At 34.3% G+C, this 15,038-nt stretch overlaps 1 protein-coding gene across 1 annotated transcript in view; it reads left to right on the top strand.

Annotated features, from left to right (window-relative positions):
• Positions 1 to 15,038, top strand: part of LOC145293929 (uncharacterized) — a 119,369-nt gene that overhangs the window by 10,495 nt on the left and 93,836 nt on the right. The window lies entirely within an intron of this gene.

Genomic DNA, 15,038 nt, shown 5'->3' with positions numbered 1-15,038 from the left:
GTCCAAAATCTAGAAGTCTGAGAGAAGAAACTATTAGAGAAGAAGGCTTTCCGGCATCTAGGGACCTCATCAGTGAAGGGGTGGGATTTTGCTGCTTGTCAGATTAGTCGGAAGTATGTACATCGATGGGGCAAAAATGTTATGAGTTCATTAAAATATATTCCATTTAAATACTTGTAAAATATACGGCATAATTGCGTTGACACACCGGTTCACACAGTTAAGCGACGTTGAGCCCGGTTAGTAACAGATGGGTGACCATTTGGGAATTCTAGGCGCTGTATTGTGCTCTTTGCTAATCTCAGCATTTGTTTCCCATCGTCCTGAACATACACTCCAGTTGTCACTGGTATTTACCGACGTCGACTCAGGATGTGGTTGGAGATTGCACACCTCCTGCCACAAAAATTTCACGCGCAGGCACCTCTACGGTGGGTATCCATAGTCTGTCAAAGACTGAAGGAACCTTTTTTAAAAACAGGCACAGGAATACAACATTACGGTGATGGGACAGAGGGTGGAGCTTGGCCTACAGTGTGTGACCTATAAGATTTGAGACTCTTTTTTTTGAACCCTGTGTAAGAGTAAGAGACTAGTGGTAGACGCACCAGCCTAAATGTGGCAACATTACTTCATGCGGGTTTTACTTGGTGGTGGTCACCACTTATCAAAGCTCCGGGGTCATTCTGAAATAAGCTCTACTATTGTGAAATGTCTGCCACTCAGGTCAGCAATTGACCTATGGCCTCATCGAAACTGTTAGTCGTGATCGTCTATTCTGCTGGGAGGTCCTTACATGGGTTCTCAGCGTCTCAGCTCCGTGTTGATTTCTGCTGAAAAAGCAAATAGCTTCACGTGCACGCCAGAAAAAGAAAGACAGACTCAGGATTTCTAACTACGAAAAAAGTTAACTTCAAGTTTTTACATATATACAACGTTCAGTTCGATTACACCAGAAAATATCAAGATTCTCCCAAAATCTTATTCTTCGTTCTCACGATGGCGGTCAGGATGGATGGAGGGGGTGTCCATCCTCCGGGAGCGTGTGTTTCTCTCGAGATTGGGCTTCAATCTGTCTCTTTCGACCCGGGTACTCGTTCTTATACTAAGGTGGGTCTGGCGAGCTGATAAACCAATCAGGGTCCGAGACGTTTTCTGGGAATTCCCCAGATACATTTTGCGTGTGTGCAGTTAAGCAATTCGTCCGCAGTTTCGTAAATCTGGGACCAAAATGAAATCCTTTTCACACGACCTCAAAGGGCCCAACTTTGTCAATTTCTGTACTCAGAAACTTAGAACGTCTGAGCCGGCGTTCCTCAGGTCAGACGAATGTCATTGCTCCTTATTCTGACATTTCCCCTCATTGTTTTAAAAAAAATAAAAATATCTGTCTGTTTTTTTATCAAACACAATAAACTCGTCCCTTTTTATAGGTCACCTGCCGCTGTCCGTGATTCAATTAACGTTTGACGGACAATCTCAGCATATTTACCCGGTTTTACTCAGGATTTTAGGGGATTTTAACCTCCCAAATGGGAAGCAGTATCGCCACGTCATATACGACCACGTCATATTCGCCACTTCCTAAGAATATTGCTCCCCATGGGATCAATAGGTCTAAGCCAAACACACCGCTTCCTCCTCGCATAGTTAAATCATCTATGCTCGCCAGATTCCCCGCTCCATCTATACTTTCGTATATTAATTTTATGTGAGTAAATTAAGTATATATATATATATATATATATATATATATATATATATATATATATATATATATATATATATATATATAAAGAGAGATTTTAGAAAATTGAGAAATATTACTTCACCGATGAGAATACACATGTCTAAGAGTCTTCATTTTTTCCGGGCAACGCCTGCATGCGGTAACTGCTTGTTTTTATATATAATCTCATAAACAATTCGAGCTGTGATCAATTTATTGGAATCAGTAACCTATGTAAAATAATTAACGTCGTTTTAATCTTTCAGATTCTAGTTGACATTTTGCGACTGATAGGTAAAATACATAAAGCCATAAAACTGCTTTCCAGCTGCTACAGTTTTTTTTTTCTTTTCACGAGAAATGTGAATTTTATTGAAAATATAAAGTAACACGTGGTTAGAAATGTCTTTTATGACCTTTGATAATAAGAGTTTGAGGTATTAGAAATGTCATGTCACATTGAAATTAAGGATTTCATTTGTGAATAGATTGAAACTAAAATCTTTTAAATGTTATCTCCAAAAATATACATTTCTTAAAAAAAACTTTATGAAAAAGAGTATCAAATTATAATTATTAGCAAGTAAATTTCTCGTCTCGTTAAACAGACGGAGGCGGACATTCACTCTTTTTACATATTATTTACACTTCTTTGTAAAACTGCATTAAACATTAAAATTTATTAATTTCATTAATATTCATCTCGAAAATGACATCCGTTAAAATTCTTGTATCAAGCCCCATTAAAAAGAATATCAAGCGATGCTATTAGTGACGAGATTAAACAACCTGAGACAAGTTAAACATATGAAGATGGACTTGAAACCTTTTTTTTTATAACTGGGACGAAGGCTCTCGACAAATGCTGTTAAAGGCACACGTGAATATCTGTACACTCAGTGAAAGGCAGACACTCCGCTCATCGAACTAACTTATAAATCCATTCCTAAAGTCTTTTTCACTAGGTACGAATGTTTCGTTGCAACAAATTTATATTTAATTCATTAATATATTTTACTTCAACAGAGTATAAAGCTATGTTATTACTCGGGCTATGACAAGAGAATATTCTTTTCATTATTTTGACTCTCGAGTATATATCAGTTAATATCTTATATGTTTTTAGATAAAGTGATGTTGTCATCGATTGATTAACTGTGTCTTACTGTATCGGATATATACTCAGAGTCAAAACGATGATAAGAATATTCTCTTGTCATAGTCCTAGTTATTACTAACGAAATTATCAGTAAAAATACGAAGGCGAACTTGATCACCTTTATTACAAGCGTTTATAGAACATCATTAAACAGAGAATTATTTACTTGATCCAAGTTAATTTAATGATTTTTGAACCTAGAAAATGTCTCAAATTTAAAGCTTAAGCTGAAGGGGGTTTAAGAAGAATTTGAAATTAAGTGAATCTCGCTTAATTGGTGTGTGATGTCCGTAGGTCAAATTCATTATTTTTCTCTTTTTTTTTTCAGTTATTTTTACTTCAAGACGGATTTTGATAACAACCCCCCTCCCAACTACGTCATTTTAGTCCGGAAGCAATCTATCAAAAAGTTTTCATGGTTAATGAAGTTAACTGACGTAACACTTCAAAGGCGAAAGACAAAACAAAAAAACAAACAAAAACAAAACAAAAAAAAACACATAAAATTAAAAGATAAAAAAGAGTCTACATATAAGAGACAATTCTTATATTAAATTAATATATTTTTCAGTTACCAAAGTATTAAGTTGTATTATGAGTTTATTTTAGTTCCGTTCGTACTGCACAGAAGCACCGAAACAAAGAAAATTACAACCAAAGAAAAAATTGACACGCTGCGAATCGCTCACTCTAAAACCTAAAATATTTTATGGATTTTTTATAGTCACATAATTCTTTTTATTCCATTCCATTCAATTATTTGTAAATTTAATAACTAAAAATATATTAACGATAGATATTTTTTAAATGAGAAACATTACTTACAGTACCCCGCAAAAGTTTACAATACACATTTGAAACTATCAGTCTTTGTATTTCTAGCTTCCAAATCGTAATGAAGCTTTTTAAAACATAGTGGGAAAAAATAATTTAACACGAAAAGAAAACTCAATAATTAGCAACGCAAAAGTTTACAACACATTTACAAAATAATATCTAGTACTTTGTAGCATAACCATTATTGTTGATTACAGCATGCAGACGTTTTGAGTAATTTCTTACGAACTTCTTACATGTGTCTTGTGTTATTTTATTCCATTCTTGCACACAAATATTCTCTCCAATTCTCGCAGATTTGAAGGTTCTCTTCTATGGACCCATAATTTCAATTCTCCTCATAAAATTCTCTATATGGTTGAGAGATTGACTAGGTCACTTTAAAACATTCACTTTATCTGAATTCAACCAATTTTGTGTGAGTTTCGCAGTGTGTTTTGGATCTTTATCTTGTTAAAAGATCCAGTCTGATTTAAATTTGAGCAACTTCACACTTTCTTTAAGGTTTTCCTCCAAGATACTCCCATAAAGTGCCCCATTCCATTTTTCCTACAACTCCTGCACTAAAACAACCCCAGATCATAATGGATCCTCCTCCAAATTTTACTGTTGGGATGGTGTTTTTTGACTGGTATTCAGTACCTTTTTTTCTTCAAACTTTCGGTGTTTTTGGAGTGCCAAACAGGTCAATTTTGGTCTCATCTGACCAAAGCACGTTATGCCATAACTCTAGAGGCTTGCTAGCATACTCATTTACAAAATCAAGCCTAACACAAGATGCTTTAGCTTAAGAAGGGGAGTTTTCCTTGCTGATCTAGAGAAGATGTCTAAGTTGAAGGGTTCTACTGATCGTGTCCTTCACTGGTTTCTAAGTCTGCAGCTCTCCAAGAGTAATTCTAGGCGAATTCATAACCTTCCTTGCTAATAACCTTTTAGCACGTTTAGTTATTTTTCGAGGACGACCTGATCTGGCCAAAGGAAGGGTTGATTTGTGAGACTTCCAGTGCCGAATTATTGTTCCAACAGAATTCAATGGATCCATCAACTGTTTGGATATTGTTCTATATCCCAAATCCACTTTGATGAAGATTTGCAATTCATTTTCTGAGCTCTTGACCAATCTGTTTATTCTTTCCCATTATGTGGTTGCTTATAATACGGTTATTAGATAAAGAATGACGCAATACTTTTACTAATTGCTTACTTCGAGGCCCATTTGTTGTGGGGCTCAGTTGGGTCCACAAGAACGACACCGGAAAGCATGTTGTAGGTGGTTTACAAGTGTATTAAAAAAATATAGAGAAAGATAAAGAGAATATTAGTTGCAGATATCAGTAAGATCTCGCTCCTCAAGGTATAATATCCGTTGAGATCTCGCTCCACCGTAGCAGCCTTAGGAGCTGATTATATAGGAGCTGGACGAGTCCATTATGGGGTGAGATCCGGTCTCACAACACTATTGCATATTCCTGAACATTCTAGAAGCTTCTAATCAGTTTACCATGATAAACCGTCATAAAATTAGTGAGAAATCTAATGAATTTGATATGTGTTGTAAACTTTTGAGTTGGTAATTATTGAGTTTTCTCTTCGCGTTGTGTTAAATTGTTATTTTTTATTTTTCCCACTGTTCCTATCTTAGTTTCAATACATTTTCTATGTTTATAAAAAGTTTCATTACCATTTGGAAGCTGGAAATACAAAAACTGACAGTTTCAAATGTGTATTATAAACTTTCGTGGGGCACTGTATATGCGTTCACCAATGATGAGAGTAAACATTTTTTGGGGTTTTCATTTTCCTCGGGCAACGCCCATACACGATTATTGCTTGCTTTTTTTTTTTTTTTAGATATAACTTCCTTGACAATGCAACCTGTGATCAATTTATTGGAATCAGCAACCTATGTAAAATAATTAAGGTTGTTTTTAATCTTTTAGATTCTAACTGACATTTTGCGACTCATAAATAAAAGATATAAAGCCATAAAACTGATTTCCAGCTGCACAGGTTTTTCTTTTCACGAGAAATATGAATTTTATTGAAAACATTAGATAACACGTGGTGAGCAATGTCTTTTATGACCTTTGATAATAAGAGTTTTAGGCGTTAGAAATGTCATGTCACATTGAAATTAAGGATTTTATTTGTGAATAAATTGAAACTAAAATCTTTTAAATGTTATCTCAAAAATGTACATTTCTAAAAAAAAAACTTTATGAAAAAGAATATTTAACTATATTATTAGCAACTAAATTTATTGTCTTGTTAAACATATGGAGACAGACATTCACTTTTAAAATTTTTTTTTATAAAACTTCATTAAACATAAAAATTTATTAATTTGATTAATATTCATTACATCATTTTCGTCCTTAAAAATACCTTAGATTTAAGGCTTCAGCTTAAGGGAACAAGAAACGCGCCTAATATTACTTAAAATTTTTAGATCTTAAAATCAAAATTAAATAACTATTTCTCTATCAAAAACCGAATACTAAAACAGCTTATTCCATCTATAAGATAGAACACACATTTCATAAGCAATGCAAGAAAATAAACACACTAACACACCCTCTCCCACACACGAACATACACACTAAGACACAATCATATGACGAAGTACTAATGCATTCCACACCTCCACACAAGTAAGAAGAAAAATAAATAAAAGGCAAAAAAAAAAAAAAAAATAAAAACACCGACAATATTCAGTAACATCGAACTGACCGCAATAAAGGAGGAGAGGGAAGAACACACACAAGTACGAAAACATTTAGAAGAACAAATCTTCCCACTTCTTGGAAACGTTTTCTATCATCAGAATGGATAAACACTATTTTATATCAGAATGGAAAAACACTATTTTATAAGTTAAATATCTGAAGAGGACGCTTAAAAACATGAGATCATTAACGCGTTAAACTATTTCAAAAAATTATTTTAATGATTTAAAAATTGAAAATATTTAATAATAAAACAAATATAAAAAACATAACAATTGTTGGTGACCTCACTCGTTTTTCTATATATATACATTAATCATGTACTTGAAACGTACTCGGTTTATATATATATATATATATATATATATATATATATATATATATATATATATATATATATATATATACATTAATCATGTACTTGAAACGTACTCGGTTTGTATATACCAATCGGAATGGATTAATAAATCTTTCTCATACATAAAGTTTTTTTATATAAAAGCAATGTTTTATATATATAAATTTTGCAAATTTTGAAAAAAGTTAAAGCTCAATGAATGCCTTTTTATTGGGTTCTAGAGCATAGTGTAATATAATAATTCTCCAATTTCCAATTATCAAGTTTTCTTCAGTTGTTTATTTATTACTTTTAATGCGATTAACAAGTCTGAAAAATTTTGTCATTGTTGCATATTTAGTCACATGATCAGGTATTTACCTTAAAAAACTTATAAACACACGATTTTGGACAACTTACATGGTTCATGTAACTGACACGTTCTGTTGTATATATATATATATATATATATATATATATATATATATATATATGATTTATATGTAGTTTGCTTGAAGCATTGTGTGGGATAGGTATGTAGTACAGATTTAGAAGGCTATCACAATGCGAGGAATGAAATATAGTCGTTGTTGGTAAAAGAAGACGAGAACAAGTGGCGATTTACAAATCAACAAGTACATACATACATACATACATACATACATACATATATATATATACGACAGAACGTGTCAGTTACATGAACCATATATATATATATATATATATATATATATATATATATATATATATATATATATATATGCACAAGTTAGAAAAGCATTTCATCCAAGGCATGAAAATTGTTAAACAAAATGTTTTTACTATAGGCTTTAAAAATAAAGGTACAAGATTCAATTTGAAATTTATTTAACTTCAAAGTGCACTTTTATAAATTTTACAAAGTAAGGTATAAAAAATTTAATCTAAATTGAATAAAAAAATTACCTTATTTTATGTAATGTACATTCTGTTGCACTTTAAAAAAAATAATTGAAAATTTTATATCTATATCTATATCATTAATTGCTAGATGAAAGATAATGTTTTTAAATAAAATTTTGACGTTCAACTTTAAAAGATCATAACTAATTTCATAATAAACTTTATTAATCGAAATAAAAACCATTAGAATCGACAAATTTTTGCCAACGAGAAACAAGTTTGTTTATCCCATTAGCATAGAAATCCGGAGTTCCGGAAGCAATGAAGTCATTGAAGGCAGATTCGGCATCATCTTGGCTTATGAAGCATTTTTTGCGCAGAAAGTTGTCGAAGTGCTTGAAACAGTGATAATCGGTGGGCGAAAGGTTCAGTGAATATGGCATATGAGGCAGAGTCTCGTAGCCCAATTCGTTGAGCTTCCGCAGGGTCAGTTGAGCAACATACGAGCGAGGGTTGTCATAGAGGAAAATTGATCCTTTCATATTAACCAATCTCGGGCACATACGTTGGAGATTCTGATGCGTTTTATCAATTTGTCAACAGTACTTCCCACCGTAATCGTTTCGCCTGGATTCAAGAAGCTGTGATGGCTGAAACCGGCCGCAAACCACCAAACAGTCACCATAACCATTTTTTTGTGCAATTACGGCTTCGGGAAGTGTTATGGAGTTTCTCTAGCATCCAACCACTTTGGTGAACGTCGCCGGTTGTCGTAAAGGATCCACTTCTCATCACACGTTACAATCTGTTCGAGAAATGGGTCGTTTTTGTTGTGCAGAAGGAGCGTAGAAGACACCTCAAAACGACGATTTTTTTTAAAATTATCGTTCACTTCATTCGGCACCCATTTATGCAACTTTTGTGACGTCCCCATTTGCTTTAAATGGTGAACGACTGTTGAGTGGTCGACCTTGAGTTCAATAGCAACTTCTCAATGGTTTTGCGAGGATCAACTTCAATTAAGGCTTTCACATGTTCGTTATCAACCGCAATCGGCCGACTCCGACCGTCTGCATCTTCGAGGCTCTCGTCACCATTGCGAAATTTCTTGAACCACTGTTGTGCCACACGTTCGTTAGTGGTTTCTGGGCCAAACGCACCATTGATATCACGAGTTGTCTCAGCAGCTTTTCGGCCTAGTTTGAACTGGAACAAGTAAATAGTGCGAATTGGAATTTTGTCCATGCTGTCGAAAAGCCTACAAAACAAGAAACGAATGAAGAGATTGAGAACGGTAATGAATAACACGATTCGATAAAGCGAAAAACACGCTTCAAAATGATATATAACCTGGCTATATATATCAATGAATGAATTCAGAAATCATATATAAAAGTAATATATGTGAGAAAACGATATTGTTTTTGAACCAACCTAATAGATCCTTTGCAGGTGAATGCAATGCAACGACTCATAAGGAAGTTGTATTTCCTTTTAATTAAATAAAAAAAAAAGACCTTAGCCGTCTAGCCGGGTTGAATCTTTTGCTGATCAGGATCTGGTCCCCCTTTTCAAGCATCAGCTGAAGGTTAAGATCAGATGTGATAGGAAAAGATTATATTCCGAGGCCTTTGACTGAAGAATTAAAATAGTGATTTTGTGCGCGCGTAGAGGTGCTAAGTTGGAGTTCATGTTCCCCGCCTAAACATGGCACACACGGTTCCAGATACTGCCAGGCCCGAGACTCCTAAAACAAGTGTTTAGACTAGGCCGAGTGAATCACCTCCGCCATCCCCGATTCGTCCTCGGCTACCACAATAAGCAATCTTGGAGAAACTTCATATACGCCCCCCTCCCAAACCCCAGTTTCTTTGATACTGCCTAGAATTTCAGCTCCGTATAGAAAGCGACTTGCCTGTTTTCAGCGAACACCAAGCCGGAAAACAGTAGGCGTTCTACCACCTAGACAGGGTTGGGAGGGTTTTACTAACATTTTGATTATATGTTTTGGACTTTTTCCTCCTATCCCAAGCCAATGAAATAAAATTAAACAAACGACTTTAATAAAATCTTATGTTTACAAAATTATTTTATCGCTTATTTAAAACACACACACACACACACACACACACACACACACACACACACACACACACACACACACACACACACACACACACACACACACACACACACACGATATGATTTGGGAATCTTAGGTAGGACGACCCCCGGTGTGCTTGAGGTATTGTGGTGAATGAGAACTTTAACAAGGATCAGCATAGACTAGCAAAGGTACAGGGATGAGGATGACCATGCCCCCCTATCAGTACAATCAGGGAAGCAGGCAACAGGAAGGGAATTCCAAAGTCTAACTGTTTCAGGGAAGAAACTATTAGAATAGAAAACTTTCTGGCATTTAGGGACAACAACAGTGAAGGGGTGAGATCTTATTGTTAATCGGGGTTATCGGGGGTATGTATGCCGAGGGGGTAAAAGTGAAACGAGTTCATCAGAATACATTCCATTAAAAAAAAAAAAGTAAAACAGGCACAGTGATGCAACATTGCGGCGATCCGACAGTGGCTGAAGCTAAGTTGATAAAGTGGGACCTATTAGATTGACAACTCTTTTTTGGACCCTATCTAAGAGGGAGAGACTAGTTGCAGATGCACCAGGCAAGCTGTGGCAACAATACTCCATGCCAGGGCGAATGGTGGCCTTGTAAAGGTACAGGATACTCTCAGGTGTGAGTAGTCTTCTAGCTCGATAGAGGGAACTCACCTTCTTTGCAGCAGTCTTTGCAATGTCCTCTATGTATTTGTTCCAGTTCATATTTCTTTTTAAATGTATTATATTTTATCTGTTTCAAAATTTCCACCAACTTTACTTATATTCTTACATGTTACAATTGACTTTTTAAAAGTGCAAATTCTCTTTAGTAAAAACATTCGGACAAAAAATGATTTTCTATAACCTTAATAAAATTCACAGCATTCAAGGAAAAAGATTTCTTCTTTATTTTGTTGACGGTATTAATATGTTTGTATTTTCATATTAAAAATTTTGCCAAATTTTCTTTAACTTCAACAAGATCTACTCTATGTATAGATGCGCATATATATATATATATATATATATATATATATATATATATATATATATATATATATATATAACAAAGGCTTCCATCAGTCTTTACAGGCAGGTGAAATTTTTGTGGCATATATATATATATATATATATATATATATATATATATATATATATATATATATCGAACCCCAATATATATATATATATATATATATATATATATATATATATATATATATATATATATGTTTAATGTATATACAAAATATATAATTAAGATATACATTTAATATACAACATACAATGTGAGTCACGGGAAAAAGATGTTTTTGAAGGCTCCTTGCTATCCTTGAGTAAGGGATAAGGAGATAAGAAGGTTTAAAGACAACCTTCCTAAGATGCCGTTTAGTTTGTTATTTGTTTATCTTTTACATTAAATTTTGTTTTAGCTAGTTATTGATTTTGAATTGATTTTCTTTTTAGTTCATTGCCCTCATGCTACAGTGGAGTCGTGAACATAATAAAACTTTTGCTGAAATATTTGCAGAATTTTGTTTCTTCCTTAAAAATATCCTTTTCCGTGACTCACCCGGCAAATATGTACATAAAAGGTAAAGGTTAGGTATATGTACTGGACAACAATTTAAAGTAATGAACGTGTATGAATTTCGGAAAATATATTCTCGGCAATATGGTGAGTAATGTGAGCACATTAATCTTCGTAATTTTTAACATTTACGGAGTGCATTTATGTAAAGTTAGGTATAAAATATAAGAAAAAAAGATAATTTTTTTTATACGAAACCTTCCTCATCAAAAAAGCCCTAATAGAAGTTTTCTTTCATTTAATATCGACTCATTCAGTTTTTAGCGACTTTATTATTGACGCTGCTATTTGCGAAGGCATGATACGTTTATATTGGAATACATAGTAGATTTTATTAAAAGACTTAGCAGATCAGTCTATTTTTGCATGTAAATTGCTTAATATCTGCCAAAAATATTTGGTACTTCCGATAAAGATGCATGCAACAGCCCTGCTGCTTTTAATAGCGTTGGTGACCACGGCTCTCCAACTAGTAGAGCCATGGTATTCTTGGGAAGACAAGTCAAGACGGTAGTTTCCCGTTGCTCTCCGTCTTTATTCGGGGTTGTATCTTCCTCCGTGACTTAAACGCGTCCCCAGATACCAACCTGGAAATTTCTACGACTCGGCACGGTACATGCAGCGCCTAGCCTTCCCAAATAGTCACCCATCTGGTACTGGCCAGGTTCATCGCTTGTTTACTTTCGGTTATCATCGTTGCTTAACTTCGGTACGTCAACGTGATTGTGCCATATAATAAAGATACGTTATTTAAAAAAAAAATTAAACCAATTTATCAGCTAAAATCGAGGAGGCGAAATTAAGTAGAATCCTCAATAGCATGAAGTTCATCCAAGAATTTGTATACGTCGACATCAACATCCAGTTAGCGAAAAGAGATATAAAAATCGGCGAAATCAAGTCATGTGGAATTGTTGGCGGACGTCGCATCACTGAGATTGATTTTTACATCCACCTCATTAAAAAAAGAAAAACTGCCTAAAGCCGTCTATAATGGTAATACTTAACACCTGCTATATTTGTGGACATGCTTATTAGTAAAGTCACCATATAGTACGCCTTACACGTTTCTTCCTCCCTAACCATTGCGTATCAGCTACATTTTGAAACTACTGGCCATGAATATTAGTATTTTTAATAAATAAACATTGGGTCACCAGAACCTGTGTGCGTTAGATGTTGACCGGGCAACGCCGAAGGTATGCTAGTTGACGATTATTCTGATCGTTATAATATTTGTAAAAATAGAATGTTATCATAGCGAAATAAATATTTGCAGATAAAATTATTTATGTTAAGGTGTTTTAATAGAAAAGAATATTAGAACACAAACAATAATGAAAAAATAGGTTTAAATCCTAGAGTCTGACGTAGCATTACGTATAGATAACTGTAGCAAAATGTAGTAGGCAAAATAAGGAACAAAGATAGAAAATAGTCAGTTTCGCCCTGCACCGCCCACCTCTAGAAGAGAGGGAATTCTTGGCTGTAATGACTGTAGAGAAAGAAGAAGAAGGAGAGAGAAAAAAGAAAAAGGCAGAAGAAAACTTGTTTCTCGCAGATTCGTGGTTCTTCAGAAAGAACAATCCAACTGCCAGAACCACCTACGCACAATCTGCCAAATACGCCCTGACTGCTTTCCAGCGTCCTGCCTTTATAATGGCCGGTAATTAATATATTTGTATAATTGTGCGAGAGCACACGCGATTCTGCGAGAATTTCATGGGGTCAACGCCAATAAAAACCCATGGACGGCATCTTGGAACTCTCTTCCGCTCGGCCCACAACACAACAACAGACCTATCCGAGGTAAGCTCTTTATTTCCCCCATTTCGGTTATTGCCAATTCCGCTACAGTAACTTAAAGTGACGTGGACTTTAGGAGAAAGACCTTGAAATACACATATCGTTTTGTTAGTCAAGAGTCGGAAGTGGGAGAGAGAGAGCAGACCGAGTCGGTGGCCAAGGAAGAAAGACGGTCCACAGATGGTGATGGTTCCCAGTAAAGGGGAACATAAATGGCGATAGTCTAGGACCAGCGTTGCAGCTTTCCAATGAGGGAAACATTCGGTTAATAAAGCTGCTGTAATTACCATCTTCGAGTTGTACGAATCATCAATTGCAGCTTTTCGAAGATCCGTCAATAAGGAGCAAACATTGTCCAGGTATGTTTCTGCAATTGGCCTGATGTTAAAACCTCAAAGAACTTATCTGTCCCATTCCGTTGTAAATGTTACATGTGCGTTGTAAAGCTGTATCTGTTAATATATCAACACTGTCGTAAGTGTTTTACACGAACCAATTCAACGAACAATAGAAAAACTAGATTAGATAGCCGTGACACGCATATACAAGCGTATATACACACACTGTATACACGCATTCATTAGAAGAACATTTACATGTTATACCACTAGACGATACATTAATTTAGACATATATATATATATATATATATATATATATATATATATATATATATATATATATATATGAGTAAAAATAAAATTAAAATACAGGCGATGGTTGACGTTATGTTATTTTAGAAGGAAAACTGAGAATTAATAAAATAGTAATAAACGTTTCGTCCCTATTTCAGGGGACATCATCAGGATTTCGTGAGAAAAATGTAGAAGAAAATCGATTACAGACCACATGTGAGTGAAAAAGGAAAAAAATCCTAAAGTCCTTCCCAGAAACTATAAATGTGCGTATGACACATTTTTTCACTCGCATGTGGTCTGTAATTGTTTTCTTCTACATTTTTCCTAAGAAATCCTGATGATGTCCCCTGAAATAGGGACGAAACGTTGATTACTATTTTACTAATTCTCGTTTTTCCTTCTCAAATAACACACACACACATATTTCTGTAGAAATATATTTTCTTATAATATATACCAATCCTTATTTAAGAAACTCAGTGTAATTACAGAGCAATATAGTGAATAAATGACAAAAAACTTTATTCCAGAATTAAAGGTATTTGCAGCTTCTCTTCCAATTTTCGGATTTTAATCATGTCAAATCACACTTTATTTCCTTTTGATGGATTGATTGCTGCTATTTCTTCTGATGAGTTAAGGGCATAAGAGATTCACCGATTGATATAATAATTAAGTGATTGATTTTGCGCTACGAAACAGATACTGTCAAAAATTGTAAATGTCAACTGAATTAAAGGAACAAATTATAAGATGGTCAACATCATGAATTTTGGAATATAGGTTTTTGTCATTTATTCACTATATATATATATATATATATATATATATATATATATATATATATATATATATATATATATATATTAGTGCCGCAAAAAAGAATGTCCACATTTGTAATTTTTTCCAAAACCGCAAATTTAAGCTAAACCCCCTTCACAGTTTTGGTCCCGAAGTTAGTCATCCTGATACTAATTCACTTTCTATTACAGAATAAAGTAATTAGGGGTATGGAATGAGGTAGCTATCTCGTGTTAAAAAAATAACTAAGTATATACTTAGTATAAGTTTTTCGTGCAATTCTACGAAATACGAGGATTCGCCCCCTTTTAATACGCTGCAAACGGGAAGAAAATTGAGTGAAAAAATGGGGATAGCACCCTTTTTTAAATTTAAGTTTATTTATAAACTGAGAGCGCACAGAATAGAACAGAATAA

This window comes from Euprymna scolopes, chromosome 15 (genome assembly GCF_053919585.1).
Source record: "Euprymna scolopes isolate OS-2025 chromosome 15, ASM5391958v1, whole genome shotgun sequence".
In the NCBI taxonomy this organism is placed as follows: domain Eukaryota; kingdom Metazoa; phylum Mollusca; class Cephalopoda; order Sepiida; family Sepiolidae; genus Euprymna; species Euprymna scolopes.
The sequence above is the reverse complement of the archived record's forward strand: the minus strand, read 5'-3'. Positions and strand labels throughout refer to the sequence as shown.